This window comes from Suricata suricatta, chromosome 4 (assembly GCF_006229205.1).
Source record: "Suricata suricatta isolate VVHF042 chromosome 4, meerkat_22Aug2017_6uvM2_HiC, whole genome shotgun sequence".
In the NCBI taxonomy this organism is placed as follows: domain Eukaryota; kingdom Metazoa; phylum Chordata; class Mammalia; order Carnivora; family Herpestidae; genus Suricata; species Suricata suricatta.
In genome coordinates, this window is record NC_043703.1 from 24,083,999 (window position 1) to 24,098,818 (window position 14,820).

Genomic DNA, 14,820 nt, shown 5'->3' on the forward strand with positions numbered 1-14,820 from the left:
CTCTCTCTCTCTCTCTCTCTCTCCCTCTCTCTCTCCCTCTCTCTCTCCCTCTCTCTCTCCCTCTCTCTCTCTCTCTCCCTCTCTCTCCCTCTCCCTCTCTCTCTGCCCCTCTCCACTCACGCTGTCTCTGTCTTTCTCAAGATAAATAAATAAACTTAAAAAATATACTGCTTACTACTTTAAGTATAGTGTACTACCTTGACATGTCTATGGAAGAGAGACCTTATTTGATTTTGAGCCAATTTCTCCAGTGTGTCCATACAAAGGCACTGAAGAAAAGTATATGCCTCTATAACAAATGTCCTCAGTTATATCTAATGTACATCCCTCCACAATTTTAATAAAGCAAAGAAGGCTTTCTTGTTTTTCTTCATTTCTTCTTACTACAAAGGTATCAAGTTAGCTTTTAAATTCCCTGAAAATCTCTGGGATTTAAATATAGCAGTACATTGATGTAAAACATACACTGTCTTTTAAAAAGACTCCAAAATATATTTAGGCTCTTCATAGTGTGACCATATTATTAAGTCTGTGTTATTAAAAATATGCCATGTTTTTTCAAGTTGATACTTTCATTTAAAAATTATAAATTTCATTATTAAATTTACAATGTAACAGAAAGTCAAACATTATGTAAGAGCCAATACCTCTTGGATTTAGGAGGGTTAATATTAAATTATAATCCAAACTTTTAAATTATTTATATTATATTATATTATTTATATTATATTTATTTTATATTTATATTATGATAAAATATGTTTCAGAAAATGAAAAAGATGAATATATATTTTGTGGTCATAAAAACTGATTTGTGCTGAAGACATGATATGTTATTTTCTTCTCAATAATTCCATGTAAAACACATTTGAAATTCTTTCTTTTTTTTCACATTTGAAATTTCTGAAGGGAGCCCTTTTACATCTGGAGTAGTAAGCCTTTTCAGAATTTTAAAGAAGGAACTGTAGTTTGTCATGTTTTTAAAAAAGTTGTTAACAAAATAACTCTACTGAAAGGTTTATGTGAATACACATTGTTAGCAAATGAGATTGCTAAAATTAGCTTTGTGGTTCAGAGTTGTGTAAGTTATGAATTAATTGCCAGATAATCTTAAAAAGAAACTCTAAAAATCTAGTAAGAAGACTTTTTGTACCTATCTTCAAGATAAACCTTCAAATACTAAAAAGACATAACACATAACACCCCGGGGGCTGTTTGACAGATAAGAAGAGCTGCCAAGTGGGGGGAAAGAAGAGGGATATCACTTCAAAACAAGTTCTTGAAAAACAAAACTTTTAAAGATATAAGTCTACTTTTCTTAGAAGACACCAATCATCAGAATAGTTCACACAATGAAAAATAAAGATAAAATTGAAGGTAACCAAATATATATCTAATGAAATTCATTTTGGTAAAGAAATGGAATGGAGCACATTAGACTCTAAATTACATTTGCTTCTTCGCAATCATTTCGATATCAGAAGGCATTAAACCTAGGTAACCTAATGTTTCAAAAAAACTAGCACTCATTACATGTAGCACTTTAAAACACAAAACCCATAATAGCCTAAAGCTCCAAGTGTTAAAACTAGACTTTCCAATTACCTCCTTTTCCTCCAACACTTAAATCAATTCTGGAAGACAATTAGAGTGTCTAGAACTAACATATATATTTCTTTTCTTATTCTAGCAGTTTATATAATCACTTGTTTCTTCCTATCATTGTTACAATTTGGATGGCAGTATTGATCTGGTTTTCATTCAGTATATTGAGGATTTATGAAACTCTGTTATAGATTTTACTTTTCCCTGCAAGCACCATTTCCCCTTGTTATTACCAACACCAACAGTCTTTCAGGGAACTAGCCCACTCTATCCTCCTTCTACTGCAGGCCTTGAAAAATAATACTTACTTAGTTGACACTTAGTTGGACAAGGCACCGTATGGACCAGTGGGCTTTTATCTGGGATTTTTTTTTTTTCAGTTGGAAACTGTATTTGAAAATGTGTTATTTGCGTCTGGCATCTACCTGCTGTAGCCCTCAGTCTCCAGGGGCAGAGAAGAAGCCTACCTGGGAAAGTGAAGACAACACACATAGGAGCAGAGCGGAGAGATAGAGAGGGAAGCACTTCTGTGGTGTTTGAATCCATGATTCCAATTGTCCCTGAGACGCAAGAGCACTGGCCTTTTTTGAGGTTCTATCTAAGTTAGTGTTGTATTTTACTTGCAACCAAGAAAACAGCCAGAAAGGCACAAAGTGTTGATGTTTTAATTTAGCACTACATTAGTTTCCTATTTCTGCTGTTACAGAGTAATATAAACTGAGTGGCTTAAAACAACACTAATCAATGATCTCATAGTTCTCGGGGTCAGAGTGGGTAATTTGGTCTCACCTGGCTGAAAACAAGGTGTTGGCAGCACTGCATTCCTTTCTGGAGGCTCTAGTAGAGATTGGTTTTGTGGCCTTTTCCAGCTTCTAGAATTCTTTAGCTTGTTGCCACATTTTATCTTCAGAACAACAATGGCTGATCACATCTTTCTCACATTGCATCACTCTGATTCTTCTGCCTTGCTTTTCCACATTTAAGAACACTTTTCATTACATGATGCAATTCCGATAATCTCAGATAATCCTCCATCTCAAGGTTACTTGATTATCAACTTTAACTTAATTTGCTACCATAATTATCCTTTGTGTGTAATATAAGATACTTACAGGTTTCAGAGGTTCAGGAATTAGGACATGGACATCTTTTGGAGGCCATTAGTCTGCTTACTTAAGGATCAAACTTCAAAACAATAGAAAGAAAAAAATATAAAAAATGATTCACATAAATGTATACTTTTCCTCACTGTAAATATTTTAAGAGAAATCAGAAACAGGTGGAATGCATTCTTATGCAAACTAATCATGCAAATTCACATTAGTCACTACTTTCATATTAAAAAAAAAGGTTTAGGTACTGCCCCCCCATATTCCTATGCATTTTTGCTGGTGATATTTGTTTTCTCTTATATAATATGGAAAGTGTGTAGTATAAAATGCTGATTTAAAATGTCAGGCATGAAAGAAGTGCTAGATATTTTTTTATTCCTGCTACTCATTCAATGTTTGATTCTCTTCTAAGACATTTATCCATATTATTCTATATGTGAATACTTCCAATGATGGACAACTCATTATTAGTGAGTTTAATGAATATCCAAACCTATGGGCATTGAAGAATGCCCTCATGACTCTGCTTCTGGGGCTCTTCATGGTTTGCAATCTTCGCTAATGAAGAAAGTAATTTCTGCATTTGATGTTTGTATCCAATTTCCCACTGACACACCAGATTGCAACCCTGGGGAGCCAGTGAGAAACATGGGCTCATGAGAGGTTGTGGGATGGCCAGCTCTGGGCCTGTTTTTCCTTGCTCTGGTTTAAGAGGAGAACGCAGAGGAGTTTAGGAATAGGTGTTCTTTTCTTGCAGTAGTAGCAGCTTGAATTAGTAACACCGTGTCTCACTAGAAAGTGTAGGCATTCTTTTACCCTATTGTAACATGTGAAACAACATAGCTGACAATACATATTTAAAAAGGTCAAGGGTATATTTCTTCTAGTGATTAATTTTGTTTCTGAGTCAGAACTTGTACCGCTAACAAAGAAAATGCCCACTTTCTTTCATAGTGATCATAATGATAAACAGTCAATATGTAAGATCTAAAGAATTAGCACACGACTTTCCATTGTATTATATGAGTAGGAAGGACAGAAAGGCTTTGTTATTTGTATTTATTTAAACTTTTTTGAGAGAGCGAGCCAGGGAGTCCATGGGAGTTGGGCAGAGGGAGGAGGAGAGAGAGAATCTCAAGCAGGCTCCACTTTAGTACAGAGCCATTTGCGGGACTCAGTCTCTCAAACCATGAGTTCAAGACCTGAGCTGAAATCAACAGTCTGATGCTTAACCAACCGAGCCACCCAGGCTTCCTAAGTTTTGTTATTTTTAAAATGATGTATTGCTGTCATTAACTTTATAAATCCAAGAGTGGATAGATTCTAAAATATTCATGAATGCTTTTCTATATGGCCAGGAATCCCAAATTCTATAAAAACATGTACAGTGAAAGAGAAACCACTGCTTTTGATATGATACAACATAAAATAAGAAATATCATCCCCACCATTTCAGACAATCGAATGTGTTTACCAGAACCCCAATGAAACAAAAATAGTCAACTGTAAAACTGATATTTGAGAGAAAGTCTCAAATATCAAATAGTTCTCAAATCAAGCTTGATTTAGGAACATCAAACTGTGGATTGTAGTCCTGAATTTGCCATTTAAATTCAATGAATTTTATAATGCAAGTAAAAGGTTTTGCAGTGCAAACTAGGTGATTATCAAGGCTTCTTTTTTTCTCCTCTTTCTCACTGCTTGCTTATTGAATATTTACCTATTTATTGCATGCCTTTATTCTTGCACATAAATACACACACACACACACACGCACTCACACACACCACAGTAATCCTTATTTTTGAAAACATATGGAATTACTTTAAGGTGGGTTTCTTACACTTGGCAGTATTGATATTTGAGGCCAGATAACTCTTGCAGGGGGAGTAGGGATTCTGTACACTGTAGGGCGTTTTGCTACTTCTCTGGCCTCTACCCATTAGATTCAAGTGCCAATTCCCAGCATGTTGGGACAACTAAAAACACCTCTAGATATTTCCAGATGTCACCTGAGGAACAAAATTTATCACCAATTTAAGAGTAATATCTGTAAGATTTTGCTGTAATAAGAAAAATTAGAAATAATCTGACACAGACAAAATAAAGCATCCTAAGTCTCATAATTCCTTGTATTTTAATTACACAGGAATTTCTCTGATAGTTTCAGTGAAAAACTGAACTTCCTGTCCTTTTTATTTTGGATTCTGTGTTTTTTCTTCACTGAACCAAGGAGTATGACCAAATAATAGGTTGTTTCATCACTTCTAAAAATACCTAATTACCAATTTATAATCATTTCTAACACCCAAACAGCCATCCATTTTCTTTCCACATAGCTCTAGTAAATATATGTATATATTAATGATTTTTTCAAAAAGTTATATAACATTTGCTGCATATATATTATGAGCCAGGAAATATGCTAAGTAGTTTGCATGTGAGGTTCCATGGAAGCTTCTCCATAGCCCTATTTGTTAGGTCTTATTTCCTCTAATTTGGAATGCAGCTGAACCCCTGTAATGAATTATTTTTGATAAAGTTTCACAACTTGTTACTGCCAGGACAGAGATTTGTGCCAAAGCTGGTCCATTTTAGAGCTGGCTACACTTCTGCCTTGAATTTTACTAAGTGTACACATATGTGTGTTCCTCCCAACACTAAGCTGCATGATGGATCTTTTCCATCAGCTCGCTTGCCACTCTCCTCACCCCCAGCATCTTACATAAAGGCCCCACTGAACTCTACTAATTTCTGCTTAGCCAGGAATTACTTTGCCTCTTTTGGTCTCCAGACCTCAGAAATAACGTTTTTCACTTCAACCTCTTCACATTCCCGCACCAGAGTTCAGAGAGAGAACTCGATGGATTTTGACAGCACAGCTTGGTTATGTTGTAATTTTAATTTTGTGGTGCTCCCTACTGGTTGGCCTTTCTCTTCCATGCTACAATCCTTGCTGTTTTTAATAAACTTACCTTGGTCTGCTGCTCATTTTAATCAGCACATATGGAAAACAACGGGATTTTTATTTTTTAAAATTTAGTCATCGTGAAGAAAATTTAAGTAACCTGTGTTAAAACAGTCGGTTAGAAATGTTGAGACTCTTGGGAGAAATGTGCTGTAAGGTGAGCGCGGTGATGCTGCAGTGCCAAAATAATGAACACCGGAACTCGTGTGGTACCAGAGTGATCTGGCAGTACTCTGTAGCTTCAAAATTTTGAACACGTTTAAGGGAAAAAATATCTTGCCAGGAAGGGAAAAGTATAAATCAATGTATTGGTGGCAATAAAATAATACCTGATTGAAAGTGACTAGAACAATGAACACATCTGAACTATTTCAAGATAAGAAGTTCAGAGGTGGGTGAAGCAGCATGGCTCATAGGCTGGGTGATGTCCCCAAGGACCAGGGCTCTTTGAATATTTCTTCTTTGCCCATTTTGGTTACATCCTTTTCTATAATCTTAAGATGATGACAGCAATTTCAAATAGCACCATCTCCAAGCATCATATAACTCATAAATCAGTGTCCAAAAGCAGTGAAAGACATGGCCAGAGGTCCCCAGCCTTTATCATAGAGGAAAATCAGAGTTTTCAGAAACCCTGTCAGATTGCCCTTTTAGAGCCTATTGGTTAGAAATTGGTAATGCACACACTATAAACCAATCTCTGGCAAAAGGGAATTGTGTTACTATAATTGGTTACATAACTGGTTTATTCATGAATCAGTTCCTGTTATTTACTTCCTGGAGAACACTGTCATTATTACATAACTAACAAAACTGCAGTCCTGTTAGAAAAGCAGAAAAAGGAAAAATGGCTGTTGCTAGTCAATCATATTTGCCATATTTGGTAAATTTAACTAATTTAAGACTAAAATGTTAATCAATCATATTTGCCATATTTAGTACATTTAACTAATTTAAGACTAAAATGTTTAGGCATTAAATATGTAAGCATTAAGATATAACTTTGGCCTGCAAAGAGCCCTTTGAATTTACTCCACTTTCATAATATAGGCTTAAAACAGTTCAGTGATGATAGACCATGAAGTAGAGTATCTCAGGATAATAAAATGATTGCTTTCTCAAAAAGAAAAAGAAAAGATTGTTTTCTCAATCCTCAAAATAATAAACAGAGATGCAACTTCATAGACCATCAGAAAATAAAGAAAGAATACTCTGTGGAATTGGCTTCTAATTATAATCAGGAAGCGGATTTCTCTGCCGCCTTACAAATTGGACTGAATCTGGAGCCCAGGGCATGAGGATTTTTTTTAGGTTTTTGTTTGTTTGTTTTTTGTTTTTGTTTTGATTTTATTTTTTGAGCATTGGCTTCTCAGACTATACTAAGATATTATAAGATAGTAAGATAATATAATTAGGTAACACATAATACCAAACTATGTTTGGAAAACACTGTCTAGAGGAAAGGCCCTTTGAGTTACTTTGGATTTGAAAATCCTAGTATGATAGGAAATGACAGGTATTTTCATTTTTCAGCTTGAACGACCTTCAGCCCTAGACACTGGAGACTTAAAATTGTCTCCTCTTTCGTTCTTCTTTCTTTTCTTCATCAACACCTGTTGCACAGCTAACTTCCCCAATAATTCCTCATGCTGCCCTGATCCTTCCCCTCCTTTCATATCTGACTCTCACTTTGAATTGCCTAGACTTCTTTCTAACAATTGCCTTTGCATCTTGATAGGGGGCAAAGTCATAGCCAAATCAGCACTCCTAATGTTTTCCTTATGGTATAAAAGAAAAAATTCAGCACAGTTTGCTGATAGGTAAGGATTTTCTTCTTCCTTTGAGCTTATCTCACAGTAATTAATATTGGAGTTAACACGTATGATGGATTTGAAATGATTTTTCTGTTTTTTTTTTTTTTTTTCAGTAGGCTCCATACCCAACATGGGGCTTGAACTCATGACTCTGAAATCCAGAGTTGCAGGCTCTATGGACTTTTGTTTGAGCCAGGCACCCCAAAATGAGCTTTGTATGAGGTCAGAATTTGTGAAGTTCCTGTATCATTTATATAAGTATTTCACTGAGTGTAAGATTTGAAATTTATTATTTATTTGATTCTAAAATGTGCGTGTCCTACAGTTTTAAAAATATTTTGAAGACATCAAACAAATAGCTCTCATTCATTGAATAATAGCTTTCTAAGCCAGAGAGGCAGCATCATACAGTTACCATAAACAGGACTATTGAGATTAGGTTTAAATCCCAACTATTTCCCATCTACTTAACCATGGTTAAGTTAATTAACCTCTCTGACTATATTTTGACAGGAGGGAAATGGGTACATCACCTCTTTTTCAACGTTGTTATGAATATTAAATAAGAGTTTATATTAGAGCACTATAAACATTAGTACCTAATTAGTCTTATTTTTAGAAACAAAGAGGTGGTAGTTTATATAGAACTATAGATGTATGCCATTCTTTCATATAGATGCATTAACTCTTTTAAGAGAAATAACATGAACAAAGCTCTTCAAACAGGTAAATATCAGTTTAAATTGACAAGAAGTAAAATGATTTTGAAATCTTATATTATCTGTGTGTGATATTTGTCATCAAATGTATGAGTTTATAAGGATACAATTATTATTACTCTTTTCTCTCAGGAATCAGGTTATTGATGCATTTGAGTCTTGTGCCCATTGATGTCCACCTTTTATTCATTAACCCAAATAATGAAACCAACCCAAGAATTAACTCAAGCATAGATGAATAATATAATCCCAGGCAATTATATTTACTAAACAAAAATTTGTTTCACAATCTAGACCCACTACCATCCTTATTAACGTAATGGTATCTATCCATATCTATGGCGATTAAATATAAATTGATGTAGTTACTATTTAATTGTGGTTAATTAATTAGGTAATTAATACAACTTTAATAAATAAATGTCAAGATAAAAGGTAAATACAACTCAAAGAAAAAAATAAGAAAGTGTGATAAACTTTTGATTAGATTGTATCACCAATCACTATTTACCGTAATTTTAGTTCATCCAATATTGTCCTAAGGATAATGTTTTCTCTTCTCTACAGTAAAACTGGTCAGTATAGGTTTTTCATATTTTAACATACAGAAGCTTAAATATTGCTATTATATTTTTTCTTACCCAGATGTTACCTTTAGACTAAAGTGTAATGTTTATGATTTTATTTCTGTATCTTTTTGAAAACTCATAAAAATTTAGTCTAATATGAAAATATATGTGTCTTTTTAGGGAAGAAGAGAGCTCCAGCCTAGCTCCTGTGGCAACTGTGAAGAAGGGAGGTAGATGAGCGTTGGATTAGAAGTAATGAAGGATTTGTTCTGGGGAGGTAGGAAGATAGGATTTTCAGCCGGAAACCCTACGCCCTCTTTTTCTTCACAACAACAGCACCACAGGAGCCTCTCAGCTTTGAGCTCACAGGAGTATGTGATGTCTTTTCCATTTTAGCTTTTAGAAGAGGAGGAGAAGATATAAGTTTCCTTCACCAACCAAAAAATCTATTCTTAGAGTCTCCCCGCAGCAAGAATCATTTGGGCATCATCTCTCTGTCTGTGATGATTAGTAAGACTCTTTTCAGTTTGTTTGACTTGAAGATGTAGTGAAATGCCCTCATCTGCTGATTATAGTTCTGAGAAAACCCCAGGGCACTTTGGCTGACAAAGTGACCAAGTCCCTAAACTCACAGCCTTTCCAGACATTGAGAGAGAAGCATGTCTTACTGCTTGCCAGTCCTTCCTCGTCAGAGCTGCTCCTTCCATCTTACCTGCCACAACTCACCAGTCTGGGAAGTCCATGTTTTGCCATGTCTAGAACGCTTATGGACACTGCCACACTTATCCCACATTCTGGGTTTTCTTCAGTCCTTATAAACATATTTCTTTGATTAGGGACTTGAGAAATGGAATCTAGCTTCCAAAAGGTGCCATGGTCATTTATAACATTATGCATACTGTTGCTTGTCTTCTGCAACACTCTGGCTAATTTCCTAGTCAACCCAACAAACAGTGCCTTACAAGAAGACTTAGGCAAAGAGGTCACATTCTACTCAGAATTCTAATATATAATTTCAGATTTTTCTGGTAAAATAATATAACCCTGATTGGCCATAGTGGCCCATTTAAACCATTAAAGTTCACTGAAAATTTTGGTTCCTTTCTATCAGATGTAACAATCTCTGGTAAGTCACTTATAGAACTGCTTTCAAATCAAAGGGCAGCCTTAAAGAACAAAGAGATTCTTTTTCATCCTCCCCTAAGTCTATAATGTCACTGGAACACAAAGTGTGAAACACAAAATTTCATGTTGGCACTGTTCCTAGATCCTTTTTTGATCATACTACACATCCAAACAGCAATGGCATACCCTTACCTAGATCCCTTTGGTCTACCTACTACATCTGTCCTGTATGTCCCTGCTATTGTCCACCACAGGAACTTCAATGGATACTTAATACCATGTAACAAACTTACAATAAGTTTTGGAAGGCTTGGAATGGTGGCATAGACCAAAATTTCATCAAGCAACTATGCAAGAGATTAGGTGTTCCTTTAAAATGATGGAGATTACCATTGCTATAGCCTCTCCATGGATTTCCCCCTAGACTTATGAATCAAATCTTTCATATCATGCCAAGACCCTACCTTTCCAACTATAAAAGTCCAATGTGTAAAACCAAAATACTCAGAAAAAACATATTCTGTGCACCAAATAACTGAAAAGGCCCTGTTGTAGATGATACTGTCTTCTAATGGAGAGATTCTATCTAGTCTTAGAGAGAAAGAGAGAGATAACTTATTTCTAATTATGATCAGGCAATTGGATGGGGGTGAGCTGCAGTGCTGGTAAGGCTTGTTACACTCTAGTTTGTCACCCTTACTTCAGCATGATTCTGCCAGGCTTTCAATCGAGAGGCTGGTGTGTCTTGGTACTTAGATCTAAATGATTGAGGAAGACTCATATCTGCTCTTCAGAGATTTTAGTATGAATCATGTAGGTTTTTGCCTCATTCAACTTCAAACCTTGCACATGCCATGAGGGATCTGGTCTTACATGTCAAAGTTCATCATTCCATTCCTGTGCACATGCCAAAATCTCTGTTGGGTTCTTGTGCCCCATAGAAGGTCCAAGACTAAAATCTAAGCTTTTTAGCTGTAAGGGATACTGGGTAGAAAAGTGGCAAGTGACTACAGGACCTTCATTGACGATTAGACCTTCACTCTCTGACATTCGATTCATGTCAGTTTTATTTTCTGACCCCTGTCCTTGGTATTTTTTTATTTCCTGAAAATCTTGAGATGTGGAAGATTGCATGGTACTTTACAGAAGCTTTCATTCCAGCTGCTAACATCACATGCAGCCAGACTTCAGCAAATATCATGCAGGGAAAATCACCACATCTCTGAGAATTATCAAATTTCCAATTTTGTCACTGCAGTCCTGCACAATCAATACAAGATTTGCTGGGAACTCTCTCTGCCAGCAGGGAGCTCTGCCTGTGCCAAACCTTAGGCTATACTAATAATGAGGAATCTCCTGGGTGAAAATGTCTGCAATCTTCACCTCACTTCTGAGAAGCACTGGCTGGAATTTCATCCAATCTAATCCTCTTTGCATGCATACTTATCTCAGGACTTTAATTATATGACTTTCATGTTTTACCTCGCTTTCCCAGCTGTCTTTAGTGGGAGTATGATTCTGTTGCCTACTGCCTTCACTCATGAGCAGAAATCTTACCAATGTGTTAAATGAGACAACTAGGTAGATTGTTATCAATCTTAGTCTCTATAGTATTTTAAAAAATTTAATGCTTATTTATTTTTGAGAGAGAGAGAGCATGAGCAGGGAAGAGGCAGAGGGAAGCACTGAATCTGAAACAGACACCAGGCTCTGAGCTGTCAGCACTGAGCCCGATTCAGGGCTCGAACCCACATACTGTGAGATCATGGCCTGAGCTGAAGTCGGATGCCTAACCAACTGAGCCACCCAGGTGACTCAGTCTCTATAATATTTGATACCATCTAGAAACTTGCTTTGCTCCAGTGATGCCTATATTTCCTTAAATTCCCTTTTTCACCCTTATGACTAATTCTCTACTTATCCTTGTGGAAGAGCAGTAGAAATTGCTACTCCAAACTGTGCCTGTAGGAGTTCAGGGTATACCACTTCCAAATATGCTGCTTTGGTATAATAATTATTTTGAGCTGTTGGTGCTTGAAAAACAGCAAATGCAGGGAGAGACTTTTCTGAACTTCCCTTATCTACCTCAAGTCAGATCCTCTACAAAGGAACTCAATTGTCATAAATTCCTTCCCAGGGAGTTTCATCAGAGGAGAGGAGACTAGAAGTCAACATCACACCAAAACTTTGTTACAAACTATCATACCTCCATCTATTTTTCTACAAGGTCCATTCATTTTTCCTAAAACAAAACAAAACAAACAAAAAACACATTTATTTTCTGGCAGGAGGCCTACATTTCCACTCCTCTTTCCATATTAAAATGTATTCAAGTCTTAGTTCTAAGACATCTCAGGATGTCACTCATTTTTCCCTGGGTATCTTCCACGCATGCCTGCGGTATATATGTTAATAAAATTCTGCTTGCTTTTTCTCTATTTTAGTCTATCTTTTTTAGACTCCTATAGTCTCGACTAATAACTCTGAAGAGTAGAGGGAAAATTATCCCTGAACTCCAATGAAAGTTTCTATCCTTCACCCCTCTGATTTTCTTCGTACACTTCATCCTTAGAGACTTCATTTTGTGCCACGGCTTGATTGTCCTTGAGGATGTTCATGACACTTAACCTATACGTTGCATCCACATACCTCCTTTTGTATACCTCAATTTTACTGAAAATGTATATTTCTAAACTCACCTCATCTTTCATCTTATATTTAATCCATTTCCTGAATCTTCTGTCTCAGTGAATACCATCCCCAGAAGAATACTTTGTCATAACCCTACTTATTTCTAGCCTTTGGTTATTCAGGATCCCATTCAAAGTTGTTAATGTTGTGATTCACTTGACAAACAGATGTTAATGAAAAATCTAAATCTGTTAAATGTTACTTCCAATAATCAAAATTAAACTAGAATATTAAATATATATATGTATATATATAAAACACCTTTATAAGGATAAAGTGTCTAAACTATGGAATTATTTACTTTTCATTTTGGAGTCTGGATTTGCATATGACCCAGGCCATGAGATCCATAGGAAATTCTCTGTATTTATTTGGGATGTATTTCTTGCTTCTCTCACGTCTTATAAAGAAGTGCAATGTACTTTTCTAAATACACATTACCATAAATGTATTCCTAGAGGACAAAAATGTCTAGTAGAGAGGAGAAAGTATTAAGAATTTTGCAAACTGACATAATGAATTACAGATTAGGATGGGTGACATAATAATAAAATAGTATGGAAATGTTTACAGATGTCCTTGTCATGCAAAAACTTCTGGAGGTTCCATTTCAAAGGGATAGACATTCATTAGCTCCAACCCAGTGTCTACAATTGACTTAAATTTGGGGTAGCAAATGAACAGAGTCATTGATATTTATTCATCTGCCATTAATCTATAAGATGCCTCAGTCTTTTCCACTTATAAAACTAAAAAGAATATATAAAATATGCAACAGGAATAAGCTCACAAACGTTTTTGAAATCATTGTGGAAGTACAAATCCTTAATGTATCTCCAGAGATGAAACATTTTATTTTTATTTATTATTTCTGTAGTAAATTGGAGAAACTTTCCATTTAGACCATCCTTTTAGCACAGGCCTTTTACCACAGCATGGAAGCTATCATGGGATTTGGCCACTTGAATTCTACAGTAATGCTAAGAACTAAAGAAATAATCACAATATTTTAAAAGTTCTAATGCTCCCAACACAAATGAATTTTGTTGAAATATATTTTATTATCTGGTGCCCATAAATTCCCACACAGATTGGTAGTTCAAAGTGGTAATTTAGGGTTCATAGGAACTAATGTTAGCTCAGAGTCAGTATTTAATACTCTGAAAAGTTTGGCTATTTTTTCTCCATTGTTAACTATATACATCAAATATTGTTATAGTAATTCTTTAAGAGAAAGAAGGTTCCAAAACATGTCATGATTAAAAGTCAGTCCTTGGAATCATTCTGTGTGAATATGAATTCCTCACCTTCTAATAATATAATATGACACTGTCAAAGTAAACTAACTTCTTTCAGCTTGTCAATATAATGAATATGTCAATATCACCTGACCAATGAAGGTTTTCAATTAATTGAAATGATCTACAGGGTCTCAAGAGTGGCTCAGTCAGTAAGCAGATGACTCAGTTTTGGTTCAGGTCATGATCTCATGGTTTGTGAGATGGAACCTTGCATTGGGCTCTGTGCTGATAGCATGGAGCTGGCTTGGGGTTCTCTTTTTCTTTTTTCTATGCCCCTTCTCTGCATGTGCACAGGTCCCCACCCTCTCTAAATAAGTAAACAAACTTTGAAAAATTACTGTATACAGTTAACACACTATCTGACAAAGAATAAACACTTAATACATGCCTGCAGTAATAGTAATGATCATTAATAATAGTATGAAAATGTGATATCGACACTGAGACACTGAGTCTCAGTTAAAGGATCTCCCCTTCGTGTATATATTTCATTGACATCATCCACTTTCATCAAAAAGCGAATCCCTTTTTTTGCTAATTTCTTTGTCTTCACATCTTTTATTATAAGTAATCAAGCAGTTTCATTTTCTACTTTTGGAAATGGTTTTTATGGAAGAGGACAACTGAACTGCAATTCTTTTAAACACATGTTTCCCTATTGTGAATGAAAGAATATATTTAGTGTTCAGTTCTTCTGGGTCAAAGATGGAGCTATTTCTTCTTCATCTAAATTTAACATTTTTGGTCCAATCTGTCTCCTCTCAGCCCCCCACAACCAAAGTGTAATTTTGTCTTTCATTATAGGCATTGTTAACGATTTCATTTGATCCCAACATTGTATTTATCTTGGATTTTGCTCTACCTCTAAAATGTAGTGGGCTAATTTTAGGTCTGTACTGAAGGGTTGAAATGTGTT